This window comes from Saccostrea cucullata, unplaced genomic scaffold (assembly GCF_032062105.1).
Source record: "Saccostrea cucullata isolate Sc308-1 unplaced genomic scaffold, CSIRO_AGI_Scuc_v1 ctg2922, whole genome shotgun sequence".
Taxonomy (NCBI): Eukaryota; Metazoa; Mollusca; class Bivalvia; order Ostreida; family Ostreidae; genus Saccostrea; species Saccostrea cuccullata.
This window is the reverse complement of record NW_026934838.1, coordinates 16572-31660: the sequence shown is the minus strand read 5'-3', so window position 1 is coordinate 31660 and position 15089 is coordinate 16572. Positions and strand designations below refer to the sequence as shown.

At 36.0% G+C, this 15089-nt stretch overlaps 1 long non-coding RNA gene across 1 annotated transcript; it reads left to right on the top strand.

The window, feature by feature from the left end:
* Nucleotides 1–9942: 9942 nt before the first annotated feature.
* LOC134241432 (uncharacterized) lies at nucleotides 9943–14105 on the top strand. Its single transcript, XR_009986661.1, has 3 exons — nucleotides 9943–10076; nucleotides 12939–13066; nucleotides 13634–14105. It is a non-coding gene; the product is annotated as an uncharacterized LOC134241432 (long non-coding RNA).
* The last annotated feature ends 984 nt before the right edge of the window (nucleotides 14106–15089 follow it).

Genomic DNA, 15089 nt, shown 5'->3' with positions numbered 1-15089 from the left:
ACTTTGATGTTTTTTATCATCGTACATTGGGAAACGGGAAATGGGCAGTTATTATAGGCTTATGCTTATCTCATGTCACCTATAACTTTAACATACTCTGTCAAACTGAACGCGTTATTTGTCGCCAATTTGTAAACAAAGTATAGACACGACAGTTCTATTGTATCCTAAGCTTTAAATTATTAACTCGATTTGTTCAAAGTTTAAACAAATCGAAATAATTTGTTTTTACAGAAAATCTGCAATTTTATTATACACCAATCGTATTTCTCAAAACTATTTAGTACGGATTACTTTCTAGTTCAACCAGGAAGTTCTTGACGTAGTGTTTAGAAGCAAAGAGTCGTGAGTTCGATACCGGCTGGGTGCATTTTAATTTTTTTTTTTTATTTTTCTTATTTTTTCAACCCAAATGACCTTTTAAAGGTTGAAAGGCCACAGGAACAATAAGATCACCAGTATTTTCTTTTTCTTTTGTGCATTAGAATTTTTTTACTTCAATGGGAAACATTTGCTTATGTATAAATATTATATCAAATATTATTTACAAGTATACATCACGATTACTAGTATTCTCTTTTATTTTTGCATAAGATTTTTTTTTTCACGCTACTTGAAAATATTTGCACATGTATACATTTTATATTATATACCGGTAATATTATTTACAAGTTCACATCATAAGTTTAACGTTTGAAAAATCTTATTACCTCTAAAAAGTGCAAAGTTTCGATGTTAAAAATATGAGACCGTCACAGAATCTTTATCACATATTGCCAGTTTGCACCTCATTATGCCCCCGTAAACTAAGTTTTGGGGGTATATAGTTTATGTTGTGTCCGTCCGTTTGCATCTCTGTCTGTTTGTCCGTAAAAACTTTAACCTTGTCCTTAACTTTTGATTTAATGGGGCTATGACTTTCATGTTTCACGTGTGTACTCCCTGTGACAAGACTTTTCTTTGTGTACCACCAACACTGACCTTCTGACCATGACCTTGGAGTTTGACCAACTTTAATTTTTTTTAGCCTTGTCCATAACTTTTCAACGATAAAGGCCAAAACTTCCATCCTTTACATATGTATTCTATGTGACAAGACTTTACATTGGATACTAGTTACCTTGACCTTTGGACCATGACCATGGAGATTTTTATACTTATGAACAAGATGCGTTTTTTGAAACACTATGCGCCCGGTGGCAACAAAGTTAAAAAAAACATATTTATATCATTTTCTGTATCATTTAACGAGCTCATTGCTCACAGAACCTCTTGTTAATTACATTTATCAATAGCATATTTTTGCTTTGATAATATCACTACAAAGAGGTTCCTATCATTGGAGCTAGTGCTTTTCTTTGGGTATTACTCAAGTATATCGTGCCTTAATTATACCCCACCTCCGACCCACCAACCAACACATTTAAAAGCGGGAGGGTACGTTTTTAAAGGTAAGACAAACCCCATGGTCAAGGTCAAAAGGTCATGGTTATTGGTTTCTGAACAAGGCCATGTCTCAAAGATTACATTTGGGAAGTAAGAAAGCGTTAGTCCTTACCGTTCAAAAGTTAAGGCCAAGGTTAAAGTTTGTAAAAAGTAGGTCGAAATCCTATGTCAAAGGGTCAAACGACTTGATATCCAATGGAAAGGCTTGTCACAAGGATTAAATACTAGTATATGAAGTATGAAAACCCTAGCACTTACTTTTCAAAAGTTTTTAGCCAAGGTTAAAGTTATTTCACAAGTACAGAAATCCCCAAGGTCAATAAGTCAAGGTTGTTGGTATCCAATGAAAGGTCTTTCAACAAAAAATGCATTTGTGAAGTATACACATTTAAATGTCCTGGTACCTAATGTTCAAAAGATATGATCAAAGTAAAAAAATAGAATTTTGTGTTAAAGTGTGTTTAACTCGAAGGTCAAGGTCAAAACGATAGTACACACGTAAAATATGAAAGTCATAGCTCCATTAAATCAAAAGTTAAGGACAAGGTTTTATTTTTGCGGACAAACAGACAAACAGCTAGCCGAACGGACGGACACGACAAAAACTATATACCCCCCAAAACTTCGTTTAGGGGGCATAATAAGAGGTGCAAAATGGCAATATGTAATAAAGATTCTGTGATGGTCTCATACTTTTAACGTCGAAACTTTGCATTTTTCAGAGGTGATGGGATTTTTCAAACGTTAAACTTGATGTGAACTTGTAAATAATATCATATAACATAAAATGTATACAAATATCTAACATTAAAGTGAAAAAATCTCATGCAAAAAAAAGAGATGTGATTGTGAAACACTGATGCCCCTGTATGGCAACATAGTGAAGATTAAACTTTTCTGAGATGCAAAGTTAATATATTGGTATCTAAAGTAGTGTCTTCTAACTGGAAATACAATTGCAAAACATGAAAGTCCTATCACCATTTGTTCCCAAGTTATGGTCAGGCTTAATTTTTTTCATAAGTACAAAAATCTTCAAGATCAAGGTCAGAAGGTCAAGTTTATTGGTATCCAATGAAAGTTCTTTCCACAAAGATAACATATTCGAAGTATGGAAGCCCTAGCCCTAAAGATTCAAAAGTTATGGCCAAGATTAAAAAGATTTTTATGTACGTTAAACTCCAAGATCAAGGTCAGAGGGTCAAGGTTATTGGTATTGAATGAAAGGTCTTGTAACAAGAATTACATATGTAAAGTATGAAAACCCTAGCCCTTCCTCTTGGAAAGTTATTTCCAAGGTTGACGTTTTTTCATCAAGTCCGGAAATCGCAAACGTCAAGGTCAAAATTCTTGGTTTTAAATGAAAGGTCTTACCAAAAAAAGTTATATTTGAAAAATGAAATTCCTAGTATCTACCGTTTTAAACTTAGGGCCAAAAGTAAAAAATTGCAATTTTTGTGTAAAAGTGGGTCAAGGTCAAAATGTCAAGGTTTTTGGTATCAAATGAGAGGTCTTTTCACAAGAATAAAATATGTGAAGTATGAAAGCCCTAGTACTAACCCTTCAAAAATTATGGTCAAAGTTGTATTTTTTAAGTAGGTAAAACTCCAAGGTCAAGGGATCAAGGTTCTTGGAATCCGTTTCCTCACAAGAATTACATATGTGAAGTATGAAAGCCCTAGCACTTTCTGTTCAAAAGTTATAGCCATGCTTAAAGTTTTTTCATAAGTACGTAAATATCCAAGGTCAAGGTTTGTGGTATCCAATGAAAGGCCTTGCCACAAAAAATACACACGTTAAGTATAAATGTCCTGGTATATACTGTACAAAAGATATGGCCAAAGTAAAAATTCAATTTTTTGTGTAAAAGTGTGTCAAACCTCAAGATCAAGGTCAAAAGGTCAAATTTGGTGGTACCCAAAAGAAGGTCTTTTCTCTAGAAATACACATGTGGAATATGAATATCATTGCTCTACTAAATCAAAAGCTTTGAACAAGAATAAAGTTTTTGCGGACGGACAAACAGAGAGACAGAGAGACAGACAGACACCCCTATATACCCCCAAAACTTCATTTCCGGGGGCATAATTAAAAAAAAATTTTAAATGCACCCAGCCGGTATCGAACTCTTTGCTTGAAAGGCATACATTCTAGACACTACGTCACGAGTTCAAACTTCCTGGTTGCAACTTCCTGGTTGAACAAGACAGTAATCCGTACTAAATAGTTTTGAGAAACACGATTGTTGTATAATAAAATTGCAGATTATCTGTAAAAACAAATTATTTCGATTGGTTTCAACTTCGAACGATCGAGTTAAAAATTGAAAGCCTAGGATACAATAGAATTGCCGTGTCTATACATTGTTTACAAATTTGCGACAAATGTCCCCTTCAGTATGACAGATAATGTTGAAGTTATAGGTGACATAAGATAAGAATAAGACTATAATAGCTGACCTTTTCCCGTTTCACAATATACAATGATGAAAAACCTCAAAGTTCAGGTTAGGTAACCGGTCCATCCCAGCCCCTGGGACATTTTGAAATGTTGACAGTGGATACCCCCCTTAACCCATCCTCGGTGATAGTTGGTTTAGGTGCCCAATAAAGCAGCACAAATGAATGCTTGAAATATACCCACACACTTGGCACCACTTAGGGGTACCACTACAGCCTCATTTTGAAAGTGGGAAATGATAGCCCTAGGGCCCCTCTACATCGCCCGAGTAATCATTTGGTAAAAACTTCAAAGATAAGGCGTATAATAGCTGACCTTTTTCCGTTTCACAATATACATGTACAATGATAAAAAACCTCAAAGTTCAGGTTAGCTAACAGGTCCTTCCCAGCCCCTGGGACATATGGAAACGTTGACAGGGGGCACCACTAGGACCCTTAACCCATCCCCGGTGATAGTTGGTTCAAGTGCCCAATAATGCAGGAAAATGAATGCTTGAGATATGCCCCACGCACTTGGCACCACTTGGTGTGCCACTACAGCCCCACTCTGAAAGTGGGAAATGATAGTCCTGGAGCCCCTCTACCTTGCCCCAATAATCATTGATGAACACTTCAAGGATAAGGCGTATAATAACTGCCCTTCTCCCGTTTCCCAAAGCACAGTGATGAAAAACATCAAAGTTCAGGTTAGCTAACTGGACCCTTCCTGCCCCTAGGACCCTGCAGAAATCTGTCAAGGGATACCCCCTAAGGCCCCTTACCCATCCCCAGTGTTAGTTTGTTCTGGAGGCCGACAATGAATAAAATATGAATGCTAAAAATATGCCCAACGCACTTGGCACCACTTGGTGGTGCCACTACAGCCCCATTCTGAAAGTGGCAAATGATCGCCCTAGGGCCCCTCTACCTTGCCCCAATAATCATTTGATGAACACTTCAAGGATAAGGCGTATAATGGCTGCCCTTTTCCCGTTTCCCAATGTACAATGATGAAAAACAGCAAATTTCAGGTTAGCTAACTGGACCCTTCCAGCCCCTAGGACCCTGCAGAAATCTGTCAAGGGATACCCCCTAAGGCCCCTTACCCACCCCCAGTGTTAGTTTGTTCTGGAGGCCGACAATGAATAAAATATAAATGCTGGAAATATGCCCCACGCACCTGGCACCACTTGGCTGTGCCACTACAGCCCCATTTTGAAGGTGGGAAATGATAGCCCTAGGACCCCTCTACCTTGCCCCAATAATCATTTGGTGAACACTTCAAAGATAAGGCGTATAATAGCTGACATTTTCCCGTTTCACAATGTGCAATTGTGAAAAAATATCAAAGTTCAGGTTAGCTGACCGGCCTTTCCCAACCCTTGGGACCCTTTGAAACTTTGACAGGAGATACCCCCTAAGACTCTTAACCAATCCCCAGTGAAAGATGGTTCAGGTTCCCAGAAATGGAGGACAAATAAATGCTTGAAATATGCCCCACTTACTTGGCACCACTTGGTGGTGCCAATACAGCTCCATTTTGAAGGTGGGAAATGATAGCCCTAGGACCCCTCTACCTTGCCCCAATAATCATTTGGTGAACACTTCAAAGATAAGGCGTATAATAGCTGACTTTTTCCCGTTTCACAATATGCAATGATGAAAAAACATCGAAGTTCAGGTTAGCTGACCGGCCTTTCCCAACCCTTGGGAACCTTTGAATCTTTGACAGGAGATACCCTTTAAGACCCTTAACCCATCCCCAGTGAAAGATGGTTCAGGTTCCCAGAAATGGAGGACTGATGAATGCTTGAAATATGCCCAACGCACTTGGCACCACTTGGTGTGCCACTACAGCCCCATTTTGAAGGTGGGAAATGATAGTCCTAGGGCCCCTCTACCTTGCCCCGGTAATCATTTGGTGAACACTTCAAAGATAAGGCGTATAATAGCTGACCTTTTCCCGTTTCACAATATACAATGAAGAAAAACATCAAAGTTCAGGTTAGCTAACCGACCCTACCCAGCCCCTGGGACTTTTTGAAACTTTGTCAGGGGATACCCCCTAAGACCCTTAACCCATCTCCAGTGAAATATTGTTCAGGTTCCCAGATATGGAGGACAAATAAATGCTTGAAATATGCCCCAGCCACTTGGCACCACTTGGTGGTGCCACTACAGCCCCATTTTGAAGGTGGGAAATGATAGCCCTAGGACCCCTCTATCTTGCCCCAATAATCATTTGGTGAACACTTGAAAGATAAGGGGTATGATATATGACTTTTTTCTGTTTTCAATATGCAATGATGAAAAAACATCAAAGTTCAGGTTAGCTGACCGGCCTTTTCCAGCCCCTGGGACACTTTGAAACTTTGATAGGAGATACCCCCTAAGACCCTTACCCATCCCCACTCCCCAGTGAATGATGGTTCAGGTTCCCAGAAATGGAGGACTAATGAATGCTTGAAATATGTCCCACACACTTGGCACCACTTGGTGGTGCCACTACAGCCCCATTTTGAAGGTGGGAAATGATAGCCCTCGGACCCCTCTACCTTGCCCCAATTATCATTTGGTGAACACTTCAAAGATAAGGCGTATAATAGCTGACCTTTTCCCGTTTCACAATATGCAATGATGAAAAAACATCAAAGTTCAGGTTAGCTGACTGGCCTTTCCCAACCCTTGGGACCCTTTGAAACTTTGACAGGAGATATCCCCCAAAACTCTTAACCCATCCCCAGTGAAAGATGGTTCAGGTTCCCAGAAATGGAGGACAAATGAATGCTTGAAATATGCCCCAGCCACTTGGCACCACTTGGTGGTGCCACTACAGCCCCATTTTGAAGGTGGGAAATGATAGCCCTAGGACCCCTCTATCTTGCCCCAATAATCATTTGGTGAACACTTGAAAGATAAGGGGTATGATATATGACTTTTTTCTGTTTTCAATATGCAATGATGAAAAAACATCAAAGTTCAGGTTAGCTGACCGGCCTTTTCCAGCCCCTGGGACACTTTGAAACTTTGATAGGAGATACCCCCTAAGACCCTTACCCATCCCCACTCCCCAGTGAATGATGGTTCAGGTTCCCAGAAATGGAGGACTAATGAATGCTTGAAATATGTCCCACACACTTGGCACCACTTGGTGGTGCCACTACAGCCCCATTTTGAAGGTGGGAAATGATAGCCCTCGGACCCCTCTACCTTGCCCCAATTATCATTTGGTGAACACTTCAAAGATAAGGCGTATAATAGCTGACCTTTTCCCGTTTCACAATATGCAATGATGAAAAAATATCAAAGTTCAGGTTAGCTGACTGGCCTTTCCCAACCCTTGGGACCCTTTGAAACTTTGACAGGAGATATCCCCCAAAACTCTTAACCCATCCCCAGTGAAAGATGGTTCAGGTTCCCAGAAATGGAGGACAAATGAATGCTTGAAATATGCCCCAGCCACTTGGCACCACTTGGTGGTGCCACTACAGCCCCATTTTGAAGGTGGGAAATGATAGTCCTAGGGCCCCTCTACCTTGCCCCGGTAATCATTTGGTGAACACTTCAAAGATAAGGCGTATAATAGCTGACCTTTTCCCGTTTCACAATATACAATGAAGAAAAACATCAAAGTTCTGGTTAGCTAACCGACCCTACCCAGCCCCTGGGACATTTTGAAACTTTGTCAGGGGATACCCCCTAAGACCTTTAACCCATCCCCAGTGAAAGATGGTTCAGGTTCCCAGATATGGAGGACAAATGAATGCTTGAAATATGCCCAAGCCACTTGGCAACACTTGGTGGTGCCACTACAGCCCCATTTTGAAGGTGGAAAATGATAGCCCTAGGACCCCTCTACCTTGCCCTAATAATCATTTGGTGAATACTTGAAAGATAAGGGGTATAATATATGACTTTTTTCTGTTTTCAATATGCAATTATAAAAAAAAAACAGCAAAGTTCAGGTAGGCTTGCTGGCCCTTTCCAGACCCTGGGACTCTACAGAACTCTGTCAAAGGATATCCCCCCTAAGATCCTGAACCCATTCCAGTGATAGTTTGTCCAGGTGCACAATAATACATGGCAAATGAATGCTTGAAACATGCCCCAGCCACTTGGCACCACTTGGTGGTACCACTACAGCCCCATTTTGAAAGTAGGAAATGATATCCGTAAAAGCCCGGCCCTCTACCTTGCCCCAATAATCATTGGTTGACACTTCAAAGAATAGCTGTTCTCTAATGGGTTTTTTTCGGGATATAATGTAAAAGCCAACGTCCAGGTTTGCCTACTAGCCCTTTGTGGTCCCTGGGACCCTTTGAAAGGTTGACAAGGGATACTTCCTAAGGCCCTTAATCCATCCCCAGTGATAGTTTGTTCAAGTGCCCAATAATTGATGACAATTGATTGCTTGAAATATACTCTACGCACTTGGCACCACCTGGTGGTACCACTACAAACCCGTTCTTATAGCAGGAAACAAAAGTCCTGGGGCCCTTCTACCTTGCCCTAGTTACGATATGGTGGGCACTTTATAAATCATGGGTATAATACCTGCCTCTTATATTAAAAATGCTCTTGGAACCACTTGGTGGCACCACCACCACTTATTAATGATAACGGTTATTAATAGTTCTATAGACCCTTAAAGTTGCCCGAATTATAATGTTCGAAACATACTTCAACGTAGTTTACATTTGTGTAATTTTTCAGTTTACAATCGAGAGAGTAACCAATTTTCAGGTTAGCTTATTGGCCCTGTCATATTCTTGAGGTCCCTGAAAGAGTTGAAAAGGCATTCTTCTTGAAGTAGTTAAACATGACTGTCTTAGTGCTTGTTTGATGAAGTGGACTAAGATGATTGGGTAATTTATTTCTATTTTTTCAATTTCAAAAAAGAACATTTTTTTCAGGTGAGCCTTACTGCCTCCGAGTGTCTGATTTATTATATAATTAAATTTCGCATTAATTATCCAATCATTAGCCCTTAATTATCTAAAATAAAGTATTAAAAACAGTACTGCCTCTCAGTACTCTCGGTTCTTTGATGAATTTCCTTATTGGCTGCTAGCTTCTACGGGCTTAGTGGCTGCTGTTATTGGCTGCTAGCTTCAGCCTGGTTTCAACTTTTTATGTAAATTAAAGTGAAGGATATCAGTGGTTTCAAGTGAGGATAAAGATGGGATTGGGGGCGTCTGTATGGAAGTTACTTGAATAATAAAAGTCTTTGAAATGTTTTATAGAGATAACTAACATGCAGTATTAGAGTTCACAATCCATAAATACAATACAAATCAGGAGCAGAGGAAACGCGGATGCGGACTTCCAGCCATTTGCCACTACCTTATGTGTATTTGTTTTCATGTATTTAACACAAGTGAAAAGATAATATGGCTTACTAGTATATTTAAAATTACTTTAAATTCTCCGTGCTTAATGTATTTAATTTTTTTCGCAGGTATTCATACGATATATACATCCTTTGGGTTTTAATATCAATTCTCTGTAATTATCAAAATTGGTTGGCCACGCATAGAAAAACATTTTGATTTTTTTATAATAATTTTAAACAGCTATGTCATTAATTGTAAAATCTAAAGTGGGTTTATGAAATAGACCCTTGGTTGCCATAGAAACGGGGTGCAAAATTCTCAATTTCGTTAATTTTGAAAAACGTGTACTTATCAAGAAAAACTGTGTCTAGAAATGAAAAGGGATAACTTAATATGTTTTCTTTATTTAAATTTAATACTACAGATTAAAGTAAATATATCTGTAGTTTTAATTTCATCTCTCAATAGTAAATGGCCATTTTACATATTTTAACATATCAGATATGTGATTAGTTTAGTGGAGTTTTTGGAGGCTTAAAACAAAAAAGGCACACTGATTACAAATTTAGTAGTAATTAATTATGAAAGGCTGATATTTGATTATATCAAAATATGTAAAATATTGGTGGGAGACTCAAAGATGTAAAAGGAATTCAAATGTAAAGATTACTTTTTTCTACATTTTGAAGCATTTTTTGCTTCCTAATTACTTCCCTTGAACTACTCTCTAACGTTTGGAGGTACAATGTGTAATTAGTAAACAGCAATGAACATTTTCTGGCGAAAGATCTCATCAAAGTTTTACAGTCTGGAAGAAGAAAAGAAGGCTAGACATCCTAAACAATGAAGACAGAAGGTAAATTTATGTGTATACTGAGCATTACAAAAATATCAAGATTAACAAATGCATATTTTCTTAATTTTATTTGCCTTACAACAGTACAAATACAATACACAGTTGTTTTACCGGTAGTGGTCAGTGGTCCTTATCAAATCAAGTGAACTATACCTTTTGACAGTTTGACTTTATGACCAATGAATTAATTATTTTTATTAATAAAAATGAATTTGAAGCATATAAACATCACTTGCTGATACAGCTGAACCCCCCCCCCTGAAATATAAATGTCTATATACAGTGGAGTCGCCAATTCCGGGTCGTCTCCAATTCCGGGTCACTCGCGTGTATTTTATGTCTAGTGTTAAAATTTAAGCGCAAAAAACTTAATGAAAACGCTGGTCATGAAGAACTGGTCTTTCTATATGTAATTAATTGCAAAAAATTGAATATAAACTTTAAGAGAGCATCCGACAATCGAAATTCTGAAACCCAAGCATTAAAGACTTTGATGTTTCTGCTGCGGTGACGGGCTACTTTCGTTTTTGTTCGCTGCAGAAAGTCTGATATAAAAGTTTTAGATAAATAATGATAGCTCGAAAGTATGACAAATGCATTTAGTTTTAACTCAGAAATCAATCATAATGATCGCTGCTCAAATAAAAGTATAATGATTATTAAATCAAACTGTAGTAGTTTCTCCAATTGCGGGTCACGCAATCTCGTGGCATGAACATGTCAAAATTCTATGTACAAAACCAATCAACAACCATGTATTTACCTTGATTATCAAAAGTATTCTATCTGGAAAATATTTTTTTCTAAAATTTAAAATCGAGTTAAACCTTCAAATGCATTTTTTTAAAGCCATATATGGCGTATGTACAATGAAAATTATTAGACTAAAATTATAAGAACTTATTATTTGTATCATTACTTTATATAAAGATAGAACTTTTCTGTAAATTACAATATCTGAGTCAATTGCGTTGTAAAGATATCACAATTTAATTTGGGTTCTCGGAATTTTCTCCGACTCGGAAGAAAATACAAAAGATTTTTAAACAACACAATACAGAGAAGATAAAATCGTATTATTAGATGAAACGAGGTGTTCTCCGTGTTCAGAATAGTATGAAAAGTTTTAATTTAAATGTATTAACTATATTTCTTTACTAAATTTTGTAGATTTCAAAAATATATTTTTTGATCAGTTACGCCATATATGGCTTTAATAAATGAATTTAATTGTATTATTTTCATATGATTTTTAATCCTAATACATTTTTTAAATTCAGCATGTTTTGTTGAAATTGTTTTAAAAATAATTTAAACATATTTCTGTGGTTGTTTTACTTTTTTCCAAGCTGCATGAATTGTTTTATTTTTCAACATCATAAAAAACCGTGTTCGGAAACGTTCCATGAATAATACACGACCGTAAAGTCATATGACCCGGAAATGGAGAAAATGATTCGTAACTGGGGAAGCTAGGCCTTGCTGAAATACCCCTGTAAATATTGTTCCTATGCAGCTACTTTGAAAACGAAAAGGTGTTTGGATGACTCACTATTTGTTCTTTCAATACATATATTGCATAAAATATAAATTGAACAGATTTGCAAAATATCAAAGAAACACCCAGACGTGACCCGGAATTGGCGACTTCACTGTAGCAGTGTATAGAGATTGTATAAAATCTGTGCCTTTCAGTAGGTTTACTTTTTATGATGTGCTGAGAGAGACTTTTAAGTGAAACTTATTTATCTTTATAATATAAATTTCCACTTCTGTCAGTTTTCATTCATTGGTTGTCCTATTATTTCAATTCTTTATTGGCATTAGGCACATATTTTACAGAATTGTGTTGTTAAAATATTTAACTAGAGCAAGTTTGTTTCTATTTAAAAAAATGCATCAAAGGTTTATAATGTGTGAGCACAAGCTTAAAGTAGCTAAGTTTTTTGAATAGTATTCTATATATCAGCAAAATATGGTCATGTGATGTTCATAAGCAGAAAATAGGAAAACAGCATGTTTGTTTTGATGTCATTGTTTTATTTAATAGCTTCTATCTTTTAAACTTTAAATTTATTATATATATTCAAAACTGTACTTTATGTATTAACAAAATAGATCTAGGTTAAGAATGCACTGGAAATATTGAGGTAGTTTTGTTTATATAGACTCTTTCATTCATCTGTGAAGTACCGGTACTGTCTATAGTTCAATTTTGTGTGAATAATGATAATCTTTTCAAATAGCAAACAGTAAAAAATATATATGTACACTTGTACATATGTATTAGTGTTAAAACAAAATTTAACTAGAGGTACTGTGAGCAATGAGCTCACTAAATGATACCCCCTGCCTCCCATATGGTTATAACTGATGACAAATCCATGTTTAACTGCGGCCGGGAAACCCAAAATATGTGTCGAATCAAAAAGTAAAATAGGAGGTACACAATGGCAATATGTAATAAAGATTCTGTGAAAGGTTCATTAAATTTCACTCATTGCAGTGGTATAAGAGGAGTTGCGGATAATAAGAGATGGGTACCCTAAAGCGTAACAGACAGACGGACGTACAGCTAGACGGACATACCGATTACAGTATACCCCACCACTTTTCAAGCGGAGGGTATAATAAAACTATATACATGTACAGGTAGAATATTCACCTTTAATTTATAATGATATTTGTTTTATACACAGTGACCATGTTTTATAATATTCTAAACAAATTATTTGATACTCAGGCAAATATTCACTACTGGAAAGATGATCACACACATGAACATGTCTGTGTATGAATGAAATGAACTTTCCTTTTGATCATGTTCCTAGGGAAATAATTATTTTCATTTTTTCATCAAAGGATTTACCATATAAGATGAATAAAGAAAAAGTAAGACCAGTAAACCAAAACAGGACCAAATAGGCCATGACTGAAGTTCAAGTGCATTCTGCAAGAAAGTGGACAGCCTAGATTTTGTTCTTTTCAAGGTAACCATTCTTAAAATATGAAAGTAAATTAAGGACAGATGATACAAACAAAAAATGGATGCCTGGATTGGTATATATTTTTTGGCAAAATTTAATTGCAAATTAATGATGCTATTAATGAATTTCTAGAATATTAAGAAATTGTAAACCTTCTGTGATGTTCAAAAGTCTGCCCTCTTGAAACTATCCTTATTAGTCTATACAACTATTTTTTACTTCAAATTCCATTTTTATGCAAATATGAATTAAAAATAAAAAAGTACTTGAAGAAAGTTATTAATTTTACTGATTTAAACATGACCTCAGTTGTTATTTTCAAATTCTTTGACAAAAGTTTGTTTGTATCATCTGTCCTTAAATTGTTAAAAAAATATTTTAGTTTTATATCTAAATTTAAATCTTGCTTTAATATTTCTTTTTTTTTAAAACAAAATTTAATACCTGTCCAGTAACAGAAGAATTATAATACTAGAATAAAGAAAACAACTTTCTAAAGGATTACATACACATTTAATTAGCTTGAAATCAGTGTATATTGGAATGTGCAGGAATTATTTACCATTGCAGGTTGAGAAGGGATGCCATATTTTAGGTTTGAAACCAGGCAAGTGAAAGCTGAATTCCAACCTACTTCAACATACTTGTACCCACTGTCTTCAAGATATCAGTGTTTGAGATGTAAAAGTTCAAATATAATAGGAACATGTTTACCATATTATTTGAAGGCATCCTCAAATCTTATGCTGTATAACAATATGTTTCAGAACTTATCATGCTTTATCCTGTACCTTGCCAAAAAAACTCAACTCAGCATAATTCTCATTAACTAATTATCAGTGTTACTTGTGTATGTCAATGTAGGTCATTACTTGTACATGCCTGTCCAACAAAAACTCTAAAATTGAAAAATCAGAGACAAGATTTTCAGAGCAGCAGAAACAGTAGAATTTGTCACGTAAATCTAATGATATGTACCATAGTTGAGAATACATGTACTCTAAATGTTGCATATATAAAAAATAAAAAAAGCAAAAAGTTCTCTTGTTTTCAGAATTTATATTTACATGTGAGAAAAAAAGAAAAGGAGATTGATATAGTTGGTGTGACGAGATGTTGGCAGGAACCTAGTAAAATGAAAGGAAGAACTTCCTTAAAATGATACTTGTGGGGGACAGTGTCTCATGGGGGGGGGGGGACATTGTTTGTTAATTATATGCCAAACACTATGTTTAAAGTTTTCAATTGTTGGATATTTATGTTTAAATCCAAGATAACTTACCCAAGAGGATGTGATTTTTTTTAAACCAATGTAATTTTTCTCAAGTTTAAAGCCGTGTTTCATAAGTTTTAAAAGAAAAAATCAGAAGGGGGGGGGGGTAAATTTTTGATTTCATTCAAAGTATCTGTGGTTTGCAGTTGCCTATGAATTTAATAAATAATTATACAAAGTAACAAGTTGAAATGAGTAAAATATTATGAATGTCCTGCTTGTTTTAGTTTCATTTCAGAATTTTTCAAGTTTGACCAAATCTTGAAAAAGTAAAAGCCACAAGGTTTTGCAATTATTTGACATAGCATTACAAAATGCATTATATTTTTGCAACATCATAAAGATGCAAATTTAAGATGCCAAAAAATTTAGTTCACATTTACATTTAACTCATTACACAGGTTTTATAAAAGAGTAAATAAGTGTAGTTTTGGGAATATTGTTACGTTAAACGCAGCCATTTTGGTTAAAAATCTGGTATTCCTGTCTCCATGGTAACAAATCTTGCATTCCTGTTTCCATAGTAATAGAGAATGGATAGGGAAAATTTTATTTCATATTAGTTTCAATCTAAGGGGATAGTTTCAGGAAACTTGAAACAATCCCTGGTTAGTCTACTGTGATGTACTTCAAAATTGTCAATTTTACGGAAGGGGGGGGGGGGCATTTTGTGCAGGTGTTCACAGTTCTCCTATCTAAGAACATAGGAAATGGGATGTGAATATTTTTACATGACACTTCTCCTAGATATGG